Source organism: Sinocyclocheilus anshuiensis, unplaced genomic scaffold, assembly GCF_001515605.1.
Source record: "Sinocyclocheilus anshuiensis isolate Anshui unplaced genomic scaffold, SAMN03320099.WGS_v1.1 scaffold922, whole genome shotgun sequence".
Lineage (NCBI taxonomy): Eukaryota > Metazoa > Chordata > Actinopteri > Cypriniformes > Cyprinidae > Sinocyclocheilus > Sinocyclocheilus anshuiensis.
The window spans coordinates 38,827-55,040 of NW_015539883.1; the positions used below are offsets into that span (position 1 = coordinate 38,827).

The following is a 16,214-nucleotide window of genomic DNA, read 5'->3' on the forward strand; positions in this document are numbered from 1 at the left end:
AGAAAAAAATCATTATTAAGGTACTGTTGCTGAACCTCAACAAATTTTAATATTACTCAGCAGAGAATATTTTTTAGATGTTTCCAATCCAATCAAACAGCCGATGATACACATAACAGATTTAGTCTGTCACTTAGTTTATTATTTATCAACTTTGTTTGAAATAAGTATCCAAAGTTGAATAGACATCTTTTGACATATCCAGATTGTGTTCTGTTATGAGGTGAACACAATACATCAAACACATATTTGTCACAAGGGTAGTCTTTGAATACACATTCTTCCAGACACACTGCAACTTCTTCTAGGCTCACAGAGTGTAAGTAATCTCTCGCGCCATATAACTGAGGTACCGCATGCATAATAGCTGGACGACCATTTGGAGATCGAGATGTATGTACTGGTCGAATTCTGTGATTGTCCCATGATGATGCCACTTGATCCAGTTCCTCCTAAAAAATAATAATAATGAATAAAATTTTTACATGGTGGTTTGATAAATAACCCAGTCATTAAGGATAAAATAATGCCTCTAATAACAATTTACTATTTTTTATTATGTAATTTACCAATTACTTTATTGTGAGCAGTGATGGGTAGTAGAATGTTGCATGCAGTCTGGACAGTTTACAGTTTATTGCATAGATTTTATTACCTATCTGGAGGGCAGGACTTCGGGGCATGGGGACTATTTGCTTTTCCCTTAAACTGATTTCTTAAGTCATTTTTTACTTTTATAGGCGTTTTTTCTAGCCTTATGAAATGTATCAGTCATATTTTGTCAAATTAAATAATTTAATAAAATATTAATTTAATGCAATGTTAATAGAATTTTAATAAAGTTCATTATTTATTTTTTAAAAATCAACAAGACATTTACCAGTCAAATGTAACCATTCAAAATGTAAAAGTACAATTCCGTAAATAATGGCATTACTGTTTTAAATATAAAAAAGTAACAACAATATGAAATTAAATTAAAACAGACAGTAGGTGCCAGTATGCCACTGCCTGTGTGATGAGTTTTCGAACCATTTTCATTTCAAGTCTTGCGCTAGTGTAGCACACCAACTGTCCAGTTGGCAATACTGCAGTGAAATCTATTTGACAGAAGTAATTAGACGGACAAAGTTGTGTTGTTATTCAAAGTTGAGCCGCTCTAGTAATGACTTTATTACAATCATTTAATCACAATGTCTTGTGATAAATCACAATGAATATCTCTATTCAGCAATAATAATTCTTGAAGTCTTTTACATGTGATCCAGCAAAAATCAATAAACAGTCTTTTCTGCATAACCAAACCCTTGTTTTGGCTTTTTCTTTATGCTTTCACTTTTTATACAGTACACACTTAAGACATATTACTGGAATCAATTTAATACTTAGTCCACATAAACTGATATAACCTTATCAGACTGTTTCTATATGCTTCATATATCTAGAATAAAGCATTTGACCAAGCGTCCATATAAGCATAAAACATATTAAGCAAAATATCATTCATCTGAACTGAATACTTGAGCTAGCTTTCTGTAATATAAAATCAACACTTAAATTTGATGAGTATAACAAATATTTTTAACCAATAGGGCCTACTGTAATCATACAAAACTAAATCATAAGTAGCACCACTTTAATCCCAGTATATAAACAGCAATCACACAATAAATTCACGTTCCTGAGATAAACACCCTGTTTGTAAACTTTAATACATTAACTTAACATTAGTATGGGATTTCAGCATGCTGGAGCATTTTTGTTAACTTTGAAATTAATATATAAAACACACGGGCTGTTAACGGCCATTATGACAAGCGGATACAATCTCTGTTATTAATTAACTCTTAAACCGTACATTACCTCACTTAACTGGTAGATACACTTGAGTAACATGTTATCTTGACATTATATATACATTGTGACAGGATTTACCCACCTATTTGACAGAAATAATGAGACGGACAAAGTTGCGTTGTTATTCAAAGTTGAGCTGCTCTAGTAATGGAACAGTATTATATCATATCACAAGTTAGTTGTAGCAATATTAAAGAAAATAATCAACAAAGACAGACAGATTTAACATGCATAAATACATTAATATAATCAATTGTAAGGAATAAACATACATATATACATATAAATACATGTGACCAAACATTCAGGGTGTCACACTCTCACCAACAAAAGAAATTGCTCCATGCATCACTGTCCCTTTAACTCTCACAAAAATTCACTTTTCAGAGATTTCAGCAGGTTTCAATATTTGATTTAAGTGTACTATTGGTAAGTGCATAAAATTGTGGTGAGTCTCTACATTCATGTCTGTCTGTGCATATTCCAAATGTCCTACTCTAGCATGTATTACTCTTTAATATTCATCAATAGGCCAAGTAGGTTGATAATGCAGAATATGACTCTATCTGATAGGGAAGTACTGGTGGGGCATAACCACATGTCATATAAACTGGTCCCTGCACACCATGAGGACAATATGGCAGTCTCTGAACCGGCATCACCTGTACTGCACTTATTTCAGTAGGTGGTTCATAACTGGGTTGACCCAAGTAAGAATATGTCAAAAACCTTGTAGGATTCCTTTCTCTTTTAGATCTCCTCACAATTTAACTTTCAACACTCTCTTCCCTCTGACTAATCATCTGTCTTTTTCTCTCCACAGGCATTGTCTCTTCCAGCTCCCCTTCCATTCCTTCTAGTTCCAGCACAACAGGAAAGTCATCAGGTGGCTGAGGTTCCGTGGACACAGGTAAGTTTTCTCTTGGTGCTTGGGATTCAACTGAAACAGGTAAGTATCCTCTTGATGTCTGGGATTCAATGGAAACAGGTAAGTATCCTTTTGTGTCTTTTTTATTCCTTACAGGCTTATCAACGCTGTTCCTCAGTCCCCTGCCATCTCTCCCGTAGTCTTCAGATACAGGTCCTCTCCTCATGAACCCCCTTTGTAAAGTTGAGCGCAACCAGTAGTAAGTTCGTGGAGTGTCACTGTTTTCTGAACATGTATCACTTAAATGTGCTCCCTTTGGCTCTCCTGCTGGCTTCACCCATCTTTTTTTTACTCTTTTAGGTCTGTGCAGCTCATCAGCTTCTGGAGGTGGCGTGTCTACAGGTATCTGGTCATTAACCAGATGATTACGTATCAAGGTGCAAGGTACGTATCATCGCCGGATTTTGACCTACACTTGATAGACTGGACCATCTCCTACTCGTTCTCTGACCACGTGCACTGTTCTTTCCCAGTATGATCTTAACTTGCCAGGCCCACCTCGTTCACTCAGGTTCCGAACCAGAACTCGGTCTTCTGGCTGTAGAATGATGTCTCGCAGATGCTGGTCATAATACTTCTTATTTCGTGCGCTTGCTTGTTTACTGTTGTCCGATGCAAGTTTATATGCAGCAGCCATTCATTGTGCCCATTTCTCTGCATAATCCCGAGGTGAGTACTGGTCATCCTCAAAGCTCAGAAAAAACAACAGATCAACTGGCAAGTGCGGGTGATGTCCGTATAGCAGGAAGAATGGAGAGAAGCCTGTCGCCTCATGTTTGGTGCAATTATACGCATGCACTACTTTTGGGAGGTGCTCCTTCCATCTGTCTTTTTCCATCTCTTCCAAGATTCTCAGCATTTGCAGCAGTGTTCGATTAAAGCGTTCTGCAGGATTAGCTTGGGGGTGATAGGGTGTCATTCTTGAGTTGCCAACACCTGTCAGCTGCTGCAAAGCTGCAAAGAGCTGGTTCTCAAACTCACACCCTTGGTCATGATGGAGTTTGCCAGGGTAGCCAAATCTTGGGATATAATCATTGAATGTTCTTTCAGCAGCTGTTCGTCCAGACTTGTCACTCAACGGATACGCCTGGGCAAATCTGGTAAAGTGCAAGGATATAGTAATATCCGCCGTGACTTCGTTCCAGGTGCAGGTAGTCGATGGACACCAGGTCGAATGGGCAGCTTGAAGTGAGACTTCCCATTGGGGCTTTAACTTGCATTGCTGGCTTCTTTTGCTTGATGCATCAGCACTGCTGGGTGACATAGTGCTCGATCTCCTTCTTCGTAAATGGCCAATAAAATCATCTCCTAGCTAGGTCAAGAACTCTTTCTCTTCCGACATGACCCATGTCATTGTGCAGCTGTCTCAAGACCAGCTGCCTAAACTTAGCAGGAAGGACAAGTTGGCAACTTTCACTGGTTTTTCAAAAGAGTATCCCCTCCTGGAGATCCAATTTTCCCCAATTTTCTCATACATCAGTCTCTTGGTGCCTCCCTTTGCAGCTTTTCTCATTTCAGGTGTCAACTCCCTGCCACTCTCCTTCAGTTTTATCAGCTCACCAATGTTGGGATGCTCCCTCTGAGCTGTCCTCAATTCAGTGCGGTCAAGTTTCATGTCACTCTCTACACACTGCCACCCAGCATCCTCCTGACGTGCATTAAGAGCCGCAGCCCAGGCAACATCATTCTCTCTGTCTATCTGACTACCCTCCCAGAGGGCCTGGATCACCTCCTTTGTCAGAACTTCCGTACATGCAGTCACATATTTATCGATGTCCAGGGCCAAGAGAGAGAGCACATCCGCATCTGCGTTTGCCTTGCATGGTCTGTAGCGAATATCAAACTTGAAGTCCGCTAATTCTCCCACCCACCTGTGTCCAACAGCATTGAGTTTGACTGTACTTAAGACATACGTCAACGGGTTGTTGTCAGTGAATACCGTGAAGTGGGGTGCATAGAACAAGTAATCGCGGAACTTCTCGCAGACCGCCCACTTAAGTGCCAAGAACTCCAGATTCCCAGAGTGAAGTCTATATCTTCTCTTGGCTGGGCTCAATGTTCTGGAGCCGTAACCGATGACTAAGCCTGCCGTCTTGCTGCTGGTATAACACAGCTCCAAGTCCTTGTTCGGAGACATCTGTATGGAGCACGAATGGGAGTTCAAAGTTAGGGTAGGATAGTACTGGGGGGCTGGTTAAAGCCTTGATAAGTCTCTCCAACACACCTCGGTGCACACTTGTCCACTCTAATCTAGCACGTGATGGTAACTGTGCTCCCCTTTTTCCAGCCTTGCCAGACTTGATCTGCTCCACAGCGGCTACTGGTCCCCGAGACTGGAGGAGCTCATACAGTGGCTTAGCAATCCGTGAGAAGTCCTGGATGAAGGTGCGGTAGTAACTGAGGAAACCCAGTAATCATCGCAACTCACCAGCTGTGTTGGGCTTCTTTTCTTTTAGGGAGAGCACTGCCTCCAGGTCGCTCGGGACAATGCGGACACCATCTCCTAAAACCAATATTCCCAAATATCTGAGCTCTCTTTTGAGGAGTTCACATTTCGCTGGCCTCAGTTTTACTCCATGTTTCTGCAGTGCTCTGAGAACCCTCCTAAATTCCTGGACATGGTTGTTAAATGTCTTACCATAGCAGAGTATGTCATCAAGGTAAGGAATGCACAGTTCATCTCTAAGTGAGTCGAGCATCTCCTCCATACTCGTCTGGAAGGCTGCTGGTGCATTGGTAAGTCCAAAAGGTATGCGTACCCATTCATATAATCCCCAGGGGGTCGTGAATGCTGTCAGGTTTCGGGACCCTTCGGCCATAAATCCCTGATGGTAGGGTTTCCCCTGGTCTAGGATCGAAAACCACTGGTAGCCCCCCCAGGCTGTCAATGAGGTCCTGGATCCGGGGAAGTGGGTGCCTATCTGGAACTGTCTTTTGATTCAACAACCTGTAGTTGATACACAGTCTCAGGGTGCCATCTTTCTTTCAAACACACACCACAGGGGCTGCATAAGGAGACGTTGACTTGACCACCCACCCCCGAGCTAGCAAGTTCTGGATGTATTCCTTCACAACTTTGTACAGGGGTTTTGGGATGGAGGCGTATGCTCGGGGATGTTGTCCTTCAAGCTGATCGACATGTGTAGGCTTGGAATACACCCAATATCATCATTTCCCTGTGCAAAGGCATTTTACTCTTCATAGAACATGTCTCTGACTAGTTTCTGCTGTTCTTCTTCTAGATGGCTTATGTCAACAGGCAGGTGCCACAGATTGCCTGCCCTGGAGTTTTCCTTCCCTTCTTGAGGAACTGCCCCTTCCGTCTGGCTCACGGTATATCAGCGCCACTCTCCATGTCTTGCTGGATGACGTGAACTATGGGTTGGATCCTTCCCAGGGCATATGTCGACGAATGGTGACTTCACTTGAGGTAAGACTGCTCAAAGGGACCTTGACGTAGGGCCGGTCATTCCCTTCTATCTCCATGAGCCCTTCTCCAATGTCTAGTTGGGTCAGTGGTGTACTCTCGTCACCAGATTCAAACAACACTACTGGCTCTGAGAAGTCCAGGCCAACTGGGACTTTGCACTTAACATGAGTCACCCAGCCAGGTAGTACAATTACATATTTTGGGCCAACTGTAACAACAGCCTCATGGCTCATGAGGTAATGTTCCTGAATGAAGCTCACCATTGAATTGGCCTGTTCATCTCTAATATCCAGAGCCACCTTCAGGAGTTCTGCAAATGCTCGTAAGCCCTGTTCTTTGTCCATCTATCCCCGTATTAGCTCTTCAATGACATTAAACCCCAGTAATGGCCTCTCTAATGACATCTTACCTACGAGGAAAGGTACTTTAATAATTAAATTTGGATAGTCATTTCCCGGCAGGTTCACTGTCAGCTCTATCCATCCCTCGAAAGGGAGCAGATCCCCATCAACAACTGAGACACTGAAGTCACCCCAGGCGGCTATCTCAGACAGGGGTCTAAGGACTTGATCTGGTAAGTATCTACTTTTCCAATTGTGATCAATTATATTAACCTGTGCCACCGTGTCTAATAGAACACTTACTGAAAAACCATTAATATGGCACTTAACCCTTTCGCACGAGTTTAAAATATTCTAGCTGAGCCCCCAGCGTGAGTTTTTTTCAGGCGACCGTTATTATTATTGAATCACGTTCTAATTTCCATGGCAACACATCAGCCTTGCCACATGATACATCACAGTTACAATGGCGCCCCGGGTGGATGATTGCATGCAGGTTAGTAGTCAAGGACACGTTTAGCTTGATTTTAAGTTCAAATCCTCTCAAATTACTTGTTAGCATTTTCAATCTATAATAAACTGTTGGTTGGCGTGTTTGTTTAGTTATTTTTTCCACGGCTTTGAATTTTCTCGCACGTGCCACTTTGCAGACCCTGCACAACAGCCGTGTTACAATTGGTGAGTAACTTACATTTAAGTTTTTTTTTTCTTGATTTTGAAGCACCTAACTATTTACACGCATTTAATGAATATGCGCAATAATGTGAATGTTCACATATCTGCTATTCTGTTGTCAATAGCTGTTTATTATATTGCTCCCTGCATTCTGCATTTAAAACAACTGTCCGCAGAGGACTTGTACAAAAACCACTGGATTAATATCTGAATTCAGTCGAATCACCTTAATGTTAAAGTCATATACCTCACTTACCATTAGCTTGCTCTAATGTTGTTGATGTTTAGGGAAATGTAAATGTAAATATAGCTGTTATCTGCTTTGTTACTAAGAAGTATGTGTAGTATAAGTTTAGCATTATTCATACCATTAAACATATGACATTTGTTAAAAAGAAATCCAATGTTATTAAATTTGGATAGTCATTTCCCGGCAGGTTCACTGTCAGCTCTATCCATCCCTCGAAAGGGAGCAGATCCCCATCAACAACTGAGACACTGAAGTCACCCCAGGCGGCTATCTCAGACAGGGGTCTAAGGACTTGATCTGGTAAGTATCTACTTTTCCAATTGTGATCAATTATATTAACCTGTGCCACCGTGTCTAATAGAACACTTACTGAAAAACCATTAATATGGCACTTAACCCTTTCGCACGAGTTTAAAATATTCTAGCTGAGCCCCCAGCGTGAGTTTTTTTCAGGCGACCGTTATTTTAGAATGTATCGCCTTGTTTCCATGGCGACGTGTCATGCTTGTCATGTGACACAACGCAGCCACAATAGATCTGTATGACACATGGATTGCTTTTATTTCGTTTTTCCTGTTTTATTCAAAATATTCACAAACATGCTCACTATATTATGAAATATCTGTTACTAAGAAGTATGTGTAGTATAAGTTTAGCATTATTCATACCATTAAACATATGACATTTGTTAAAAAGAAATCCAATGTTGTATTACATTTCTTTCGATCTATATATCCTTTAGTTTATAAATCACAAAATGTAAAAATTTCATAGATGTTTTATTACATTTCTTTCAATCTATAATTCCTGTAGTTTATAAATCAAAATATACAAATTTCATAGATATTTTTTTTTCATTTATTTCAGTCTAGAATTCCTGTAGTTTATACGTAAATCACAAAATGTACACATTTCATAGATGTTATTACATTTATTTCAATCTAGAATATTTGTTGTTTGTAACGTATAGTCGATGTTTTTTGTTTAACATTTACAAAATTTACAAAAAATATACAAATGTAATTATGAATAATGGAAATATGTTCATAAATACAAAGGTAAAAAAATTTAAAACTCTTCACAAACTTTTCTTTTCTTATTTTTTTACAGGTTCAATAATGCTTCAGTGTGTGGTACTCCTCAAAACATGGGGCAGCACACAAGGGAGTGTTGCACGGCACACACATGTATTTGGTGAGGCGCCTCTGCTTGCTCTTGCGTGTACTGGAGAGGCAGACCTTGCAGTGCCGCCTGGTCCGGCTGCCCTGGGAAGTGGTCTGAGGTACTTCAGATGGAAAATGCCTGGCTGTAAGGCGCAGAGGAGTGTCCAAAGCAGGACGGCCCCCTTTGGATGGACATCGGGATGTGCTGTACTCCTCCAGCAGCCCTCTCATTAGGTTCATACTGAATTGCATGGAGGTGATTTCCTTCCCTATTGATAGTAGAGCACATCAATGGGGAGTAAGGAGGAAGATATAATAGTAGGCGATGTGACAGTATATTTAGGTTATTATTTTGGATTTGCTCATTACAGTTTAGTTTACATTAATTGACAGTTTAATCAATTTTATCTTGTTTATAGTTATTCTTTGATGATTTGTGTAAATTTCTCACCAGTAAGTTGCCGGTACACTATTTGGCTGTTGAGTACAACTGCCAAGCCTTTCGTAGTGTTGGATGTCACTGGTAGATCCGGAGTAGATGATCATGTCCTGCACGTAGCCAGTGAGTACATCACACAAAACAAAAAATTTAACCCCAAATCGGTGTCTTTTAGATGGAATGAACTGACGAAATGCCAGCCTGCCTTTCCACTTCATCAGGGACTCATCCACGCAGAGATCTCTTTATGGCACAAAGATGCGACGAAAGGAGGAGGTGAGAGTACTGAATACTTTTCTGATTTTTTTCAGAGGGTCATTTAAAATTTCTGTTGTGTTGTTTGCAAAGTGAAGGCAGCGGAGGAGTATGAGAAAGCGGTCCTGTGAAAACAAAGACCGGAAGAATGGTGTCAAGAGCATGGGGTCTGTGCTCCAATAATCACTGAGTGACGTTTTTTTGACCATCCCTATTAGAAGAACTGATGCCAGAAATGTGTACATGCTTGTAGGAGCCCATTTAACCATTTTCCCTTTCATCTCTCCTTGTATTTCTGAGGCATAGCGGTTTGTTTCCTCAACAATTTCTCCGACAACATCTTCTGTGAGGAACATTTTAAAACAGTTGACCTCACTGGGGGATTCTGGAGGTTTTTGCACTCCACACAGTTGGTCATCGAAATCCCCTGGGCCTGGAGGATTAAAAAGGTTTGTTACCTTCCAGGATGATGAGTTTATCCTGTCTGCCTCAGCAAAAACATGGGTGGGCGTTGTGGAAGTCTCTTCATCTTCAGTTCTGTCAAGAGCTTCAAGGTTTGAGGGAAGGTCCTCATCACTGTCACTGTCTGCCTCACTGTCAAAATCCTCATCAGAATTAAAAAAAATCTCCACAATTTCCTCGTTTGTGAATTTTCTTCTTTTAAAATGATTGTCAGACATTTTTACTTATTTAAATAATGAAAAACTGTTTTGAATTTATGTAACTTTGTTTATCAAATAAGGCGAGGCCAGTGTGAGGTAAAAGTGACGTCAGCTTGAGGTCACTCCTTGGCGGGAGTGCAATGCATGCCTGTTTTATATCTTTTATTTTTATTTTTTATACAAAATATTTACAAACGTTTTAAATACATTGTTAAATGTTTGGCATTAGGACAGTTAAATATATGCAAGTCAACTCCTGTTAGTTGATCGGTAAGTTATCATGGGCTATGGGCGCCGCCATTATTTGTTTACAACTGTCAGAGTAGAAGCCGCCTGGATTTACAACGCACAAGATCACCCACTCCTCCCGAAAAAACATGTAAGTTGCTGGCAAACTGGCAGAGGAATAGACATAGCTATATCTAAACATGAAGTGTTTGATGTAAATAACAGGGACCAGCCAAGACTGATCACACCGGTGTGATTAGGGTTAAGGACAGCTTTCTTTCCGATGATCTGGGCTACTCGGTAGCAGTACCGCATCAGTTCATCAGTGAGTTGATGAAGTCTTTTCTTGATTTGTTGCTTTTCTCTCGCCAGAGGCCATCTTGTCGAAGATCTCGCTGTTGATGGGTTCACTCTTGACTTGCACCACGCTGCACCGCTTCTCCTCAGCCAGGAAAAACCTTCACTGCCGTGCCTTGGTTCTCCTGCCGTCGTTGAGCTGCCCTTCGTGGTCCTCGCGCTGATAACCCGTCACTCGGCTGTTCTGTGGTTCACTTGCATTGGATCTGCGTACCAGTAGGTGCTAGATCCTGGACGAGCCCCCGAAATCTGTAGCACGCCCACTGTCCAGTTGGCAGTACTGCAGTGAAATCTATTTGACAGAAATAATGAGACGGACAAAGTTGCGTTGTTATTCAAAGTTGAGCCGCTCTAGTAATGACTTTATTACAATCATTTAATTACAATGTCTTGTATCTTCATGAATATCTCTATTCAGCAATAATAATTCTTGAAGTCTTTTTACATGTGATCCAGCAAAAAAATCAATAAACAGTGTTTTCTGCATAACCAAACCCTTGTTTTGACTCTTTCTTTATGTTTTCACTTTTTTTACAGTACATTCTTAAGACATATTACTGGAATCAATTTAATACTTAGTCCACATAAACTGACATAACCTTATCAGTGCTTCATATATCAAAAATAAAGCATTTGACCAAGCGTCCATATAAGCATAAAACATATTAAGTAAAATACCATTCATCTGAACTGAATACTTGAGCTAGCTTTCTGTAATACAAAATCAACACTTAAATTTGATGAGTATAACAAACATTTTTAACCAATAGGGCCTACTGTAATCATACAAAACTAAATCATAAGTAGTACCACTTTAATCCCCATATATAAACAGCAATCACACAATAAATTCACGTTCCTGAGAAAAACACCCCATTTGTAAACTTTAATATTTTAACTTAACATTAGCATGGGATTTCAGCGTGCTGGAGCATTTTTGTTAACTTTGAAGTTAATTGTAACAAAGTTCGTAGAACGGGAAGAAGGAGGCAGGAACCGGCGAACGTTTAAACATAACTTTAATAATAAAATAAACACAAAACTGAAAATAGTGCGACAGCCCCTCACGGACGACTGCCGCACACAAACAGAACCAAAACAACATAAAATCCAGGCCTGGTCCTGTAACGTGGGAGGCATGACAACGGAGTTGAGGATCCAAATGCAGCTTTTATTCACAAGATTGTTCAGAATTTTATTCAAAATTCTCGGCCCCGCCCCACTCGTCACATTAATATATAAAACACACGGACCATTCACGGCCGTTATGACGAGTGGATACAGTCTCCGTTATTAATTAACTCTTAAACCGTACATTACCTCACTTAACTGGTAGATACACTTGAGCAACATGTTATCTTGACATTATATATACATTGTGACAGGATTTACCCACCTATTTGACAGAAATAATGAGACGGACAAAGTTGCGTTGTTATTCAAAGTTGAGCCGCTCTAGTAATGACAGTCTCTTCCTCGCGGCTCACCATTACCATAGCAACCCTGGACCATGCACCGTCCCCCCATACTGTCCACGTTAATTGTAGCAATATTAAATAAAATCATCAACAAAGAGAGACAGATATAACATGCATAAGTACATTAATATAATCAATTGTAAGCAATAAACATACATATATACATATAAATACATGTGACCAAACATTCAGGGTGTCACACTAGCTACCAGATTACCAACATATATTGGAATATTTTTTTTTTCCAACTTTTCAACTTAATTAAATTCATGAATTTGTGGGTCATAATCTATTTATTTGGATTAATGGAACAAAATTACCCCCATAAACACAGCTTGTGACAAAAATGTGAGTCGACTAGCCTACATGTTCAATAGGTTTGAATACAAATGAACAAAAATATAACCTGCCGTACCTGTATGAAGTTTAGAAAACAGAACTGGATCAAACATTTGTGCAGGAAAGTGTCAGCATAATGTCCATCCTCCTTCAGATTATCAAACAGGTTTATCCAAAACTGAATGTGCTGACTTCTAATTGTAAGCCACCATCTCTCAATACGTTGATTGCTGGATTATTGGCCTCAAACTGACGCAAGTAGAGTTGGGATGCATTCCATGATGCAGAAATTTCTGCATCTCTGCAACATAAACGTTCTCTGTGCCGAGATCCAATTTCACCATTTTTGGGCATCCCTCCGCCTCTATGACAAATGTCATGAAAGTACCCAGCTATGACCCGAGGATCACCATAAATCACCCGGACGGTCTCTCTGTCAATTATTATGCCATTGAGCCATCATTTCTGATGCATCCACCTGTAACCATGTGACAGGCCTGATGTTTGCAGCTGTACTTTAAGAATAAATTTTTTTCTCAACTGTGGTGGAAACGGGCTTCCATAATATGGTGCCTATAGACTGTAGCACAAGTGCATTACTAGAGTTTCTCACTATTACAAGAAATAAGTCATTGTAACGAGAAAGTTTCTCATTATTTCGAGAAAGTTTCTACTTATTACGAGAAAGTTTCTCATTATTACGAGAACGTTTTTCATTATTCCGAGAAAGTTTCTCATTATTACGAGATATTAAGTTATTATTACGAGAACGTTTCTCATTATTATGACTTACAGACTCAAATTTTTTCTCAACTGTCGGAAACGGGCTTCCATAGTTTTCAGAATGCTATAGTGAAAAAGATTTTGCCTACACTACTTTCCTGACCAATAATTATGATCTTATACACAAATAATGATTGTCATGACATACTGATGAACTTTGTTTTATGAATTTTGCCCTCTTTTGTTCTGTTGTATTTATACAATGAAATTATATTGCTAAATACATTATACAGTATATGCATATATACAGTCAAACCAAAAATTATTCAGACACCAGATATAATTTTTGATATTTTTTTACTAGTGGGTGCAGGACACTATAGTTGATTTATGTAAGTCTCATTATCTCATCTTCCTCCGCTTATCCGATGCCGGGTCGCGGGGGTAGTAGTCTGAGCAGAGCCCTCCAGACTTCCCTCTCCCCGCACACCTCCAGCTCCTCTGGGGCAACCCCAAGGCATTCCCAGGCCAGCTGGGAGACAAAGTCTCTCCAACGTTTCTTGGGTCTGCCCTGAGGCCTCCTCCCAGTGGGACATGCCCGGAACACCTCACCAGGGAGGCGTCCAGGAGGCATCCGAAGCAGGTGCCCGAGCCACCTCAACTGGTTCCTCTCGATGCGGAGGAGCAGCAGCTCTACTTCGAGCTCCTCCCGGGTGACTGAACTCCTCACCCCATCCCTAAGGGTGCACCCAGCCACTCTGCGGAGGAAACTCATTTCTGCCGCTTGTATCCGCAATCCGGACATGCACCGGAAACAGGTGTGACTTACTGCCGGCAATGCGAACCAAGCTCCTGCTCCGGTCATACAGGGAACGAACAGCCCGTAGCAATGAGCCCTGAACCCTATAATCCCGAAGTACCTCCCACAGGATGCCACGAGGGACACGGTCGAATGACTTCTCCGGGCCCACAAAACACATATGGACTGGTTGGGCAAACTCCCATGAACCCTCCAACACCCTAGTGAGGGTATAGAGCTGGTCCAGTGTTCCACGGCCAGGGCGAAAACCGCATTGCTCCTCCTGAATCCGAGGTTCAACTATCGGTCGGATTCTCCTCTCCAGTACCCTGGCATAGACTTTCCCAGGGAGGCTGAAGAGTGTGATCCCCCTATAGTTGGAACACACCCTCCGGTCCCCTTTCTTAAAAAGAGAGACCACCACCCCAGTCTGCCAGTCAAAAGGCACTGTTCCCGAACTCCACGCAATGCCACAGAGGCATGTCAGCCAAGACAGCCCCACAACATCCAGAGACTTGAGAAACTCGGGGTGAACCTCATCCACCCCCGGAGCCTTGCCACCGCGGATTTTTTTTACTACCTCAGCAACTTCAGCCAGGGTGATGGACGAGCCCCCCGAGTCCCAAGCCTCAGCTTCCTTTACGGAAGAGGTGTTGGAGGGATTTAGGAGATCCTCAAAGTACTCTTTCCAGCGCTCAACGACATCCTCAGTTGAAATCAGCAACGCACCACTTCTACTGTAAACAGTGTTGGCGGAACACTGCTTCCCCCTTCTGAGCCGCCGGACGGTTTGCCAGAATCTCTTTGAGGCCGACTGAAAGTCTTCCTCCATGGCCTCACCGAACTCCTCCCAGGCCCGAGTTTTTGCCACGGCGACTGCCAGAGCCGCATTCTGCTTGGCCCGCCGGTACCCATCCGGAGTCCCATAGGTCAGCCAGACCCGATAGAACTCCTTCTTCAGCTTGACAGCATCCCTTACCTCCGGTGTCCACCACTGTGTTCGGGGATTGCTGCAGGAGTCCCATGGGTCAGCCAGACCCGATAGAACTCCTTCTTCAGCTTGACAGCATCCCTTACCTCCGTGTTCGGGGATTGCTGCCACGACAGGCGCCAGAGACTTTACGGCCGCAGCTCCGAACTGCCGCCCCGACAATGGAGGTGTGGAACATAGTCCATTCAGACTCAATGTCTCCAGCCTCCATCGGGACCTGGTTGAAGCTCTGTCGCAGGTGGGAGTTGAAGACCTCTCTGACGGGGGCCTCTGCCAAACATTCCCAACAGACCCTCACTATGCGTTTGGGCCTGCCAGGTCTGTCCAGCCTTCTCCCCCGCCATCGAATCCAACTCACTACCAGGTGGTGATCAGTTGACAGCTCAGCCCATCTCTTTACCCGAGTGTCCAAGACATATGGCCGAAGATCAGAAGAAACGACTACAAAGTACATTATCGACCTCCGACCTAGGGTGTCCTGGTGCCACGTGCACTGATGGACACCCTTATGCTTGAACATGGTGTTCGTTATGGACAAACCGTTACTAGCACAGAAATCCAATAACAACTCACCACTCTGGTTTAGATCAGGGAGGCCGTTCCTCCCAATCACACCCCTCCAGGTGTCACTGTCGCTGCCTACATAGGCATTAATGTCCCCCAGCACGCCCCCCAGGGACTCTAAAAAGGCCAGGTACTCTGCACTGCCGTTAGGCGCATAAGCACAAACGACAGTGAGAGACCGTTCCCTGACCCGAAGGTGCAGGGAGACGACCCTCTCATTCACCGGGGTGAGCTCCAACACATGGCGGCTGAACTGCGGGGCTATTAACAAGCCCACACCAGCCCGCTGCCTCTCACCCTGGGCAACACCAGAATAGTGGAGAGTCCACCCATGGTCAAGAAGAATGGTTCCAGATCCCAAGCTGTGGAAGTGAGCCCGACTATATCTAGACGGTATCTCTCAACCTCCTGTACCAGCTCAGGCTCCTTCCCCGCCAGTGAGGTGACATTCCAAGTCCCAAAAACCAGAGTTGGCACCCGAGGTTTGGGTCGGCCGGGCACTCTGCCCTGACCACCGCCCAAATCACAATGCAACGGCCCCAAACGGCCTCTCCAGCAGGTGGTGACCCCACCGAAGAGCGGCTCCACATCATAGTTTCGGGCTGAGCCCAGCCAGGCCCCGTGGGCATAGACCTGGCCACCAGGCACTCGCATGCGAGCCCCCAACCTAGGCCTGGCTCCAGGGTGGGGCCCCGGTGACCCCATACCGGGCAGGGTGAACGAAAGCCTTGATTT

General features: G+C 42.8%; 1 pseudogene; it reads right to left on the reverse strand.

Moving 5' to 3' along the window:
* Window positions 1–148: 148 nt before the first annotated feature.
* Window positions 149–13,759, reverse strand: LOC107685494 (uncharacterized; annotated as a pseudogene).
* Between the last annotated feature and the right edge of the window lie 2,455 nt (window positions 13,760–16,214).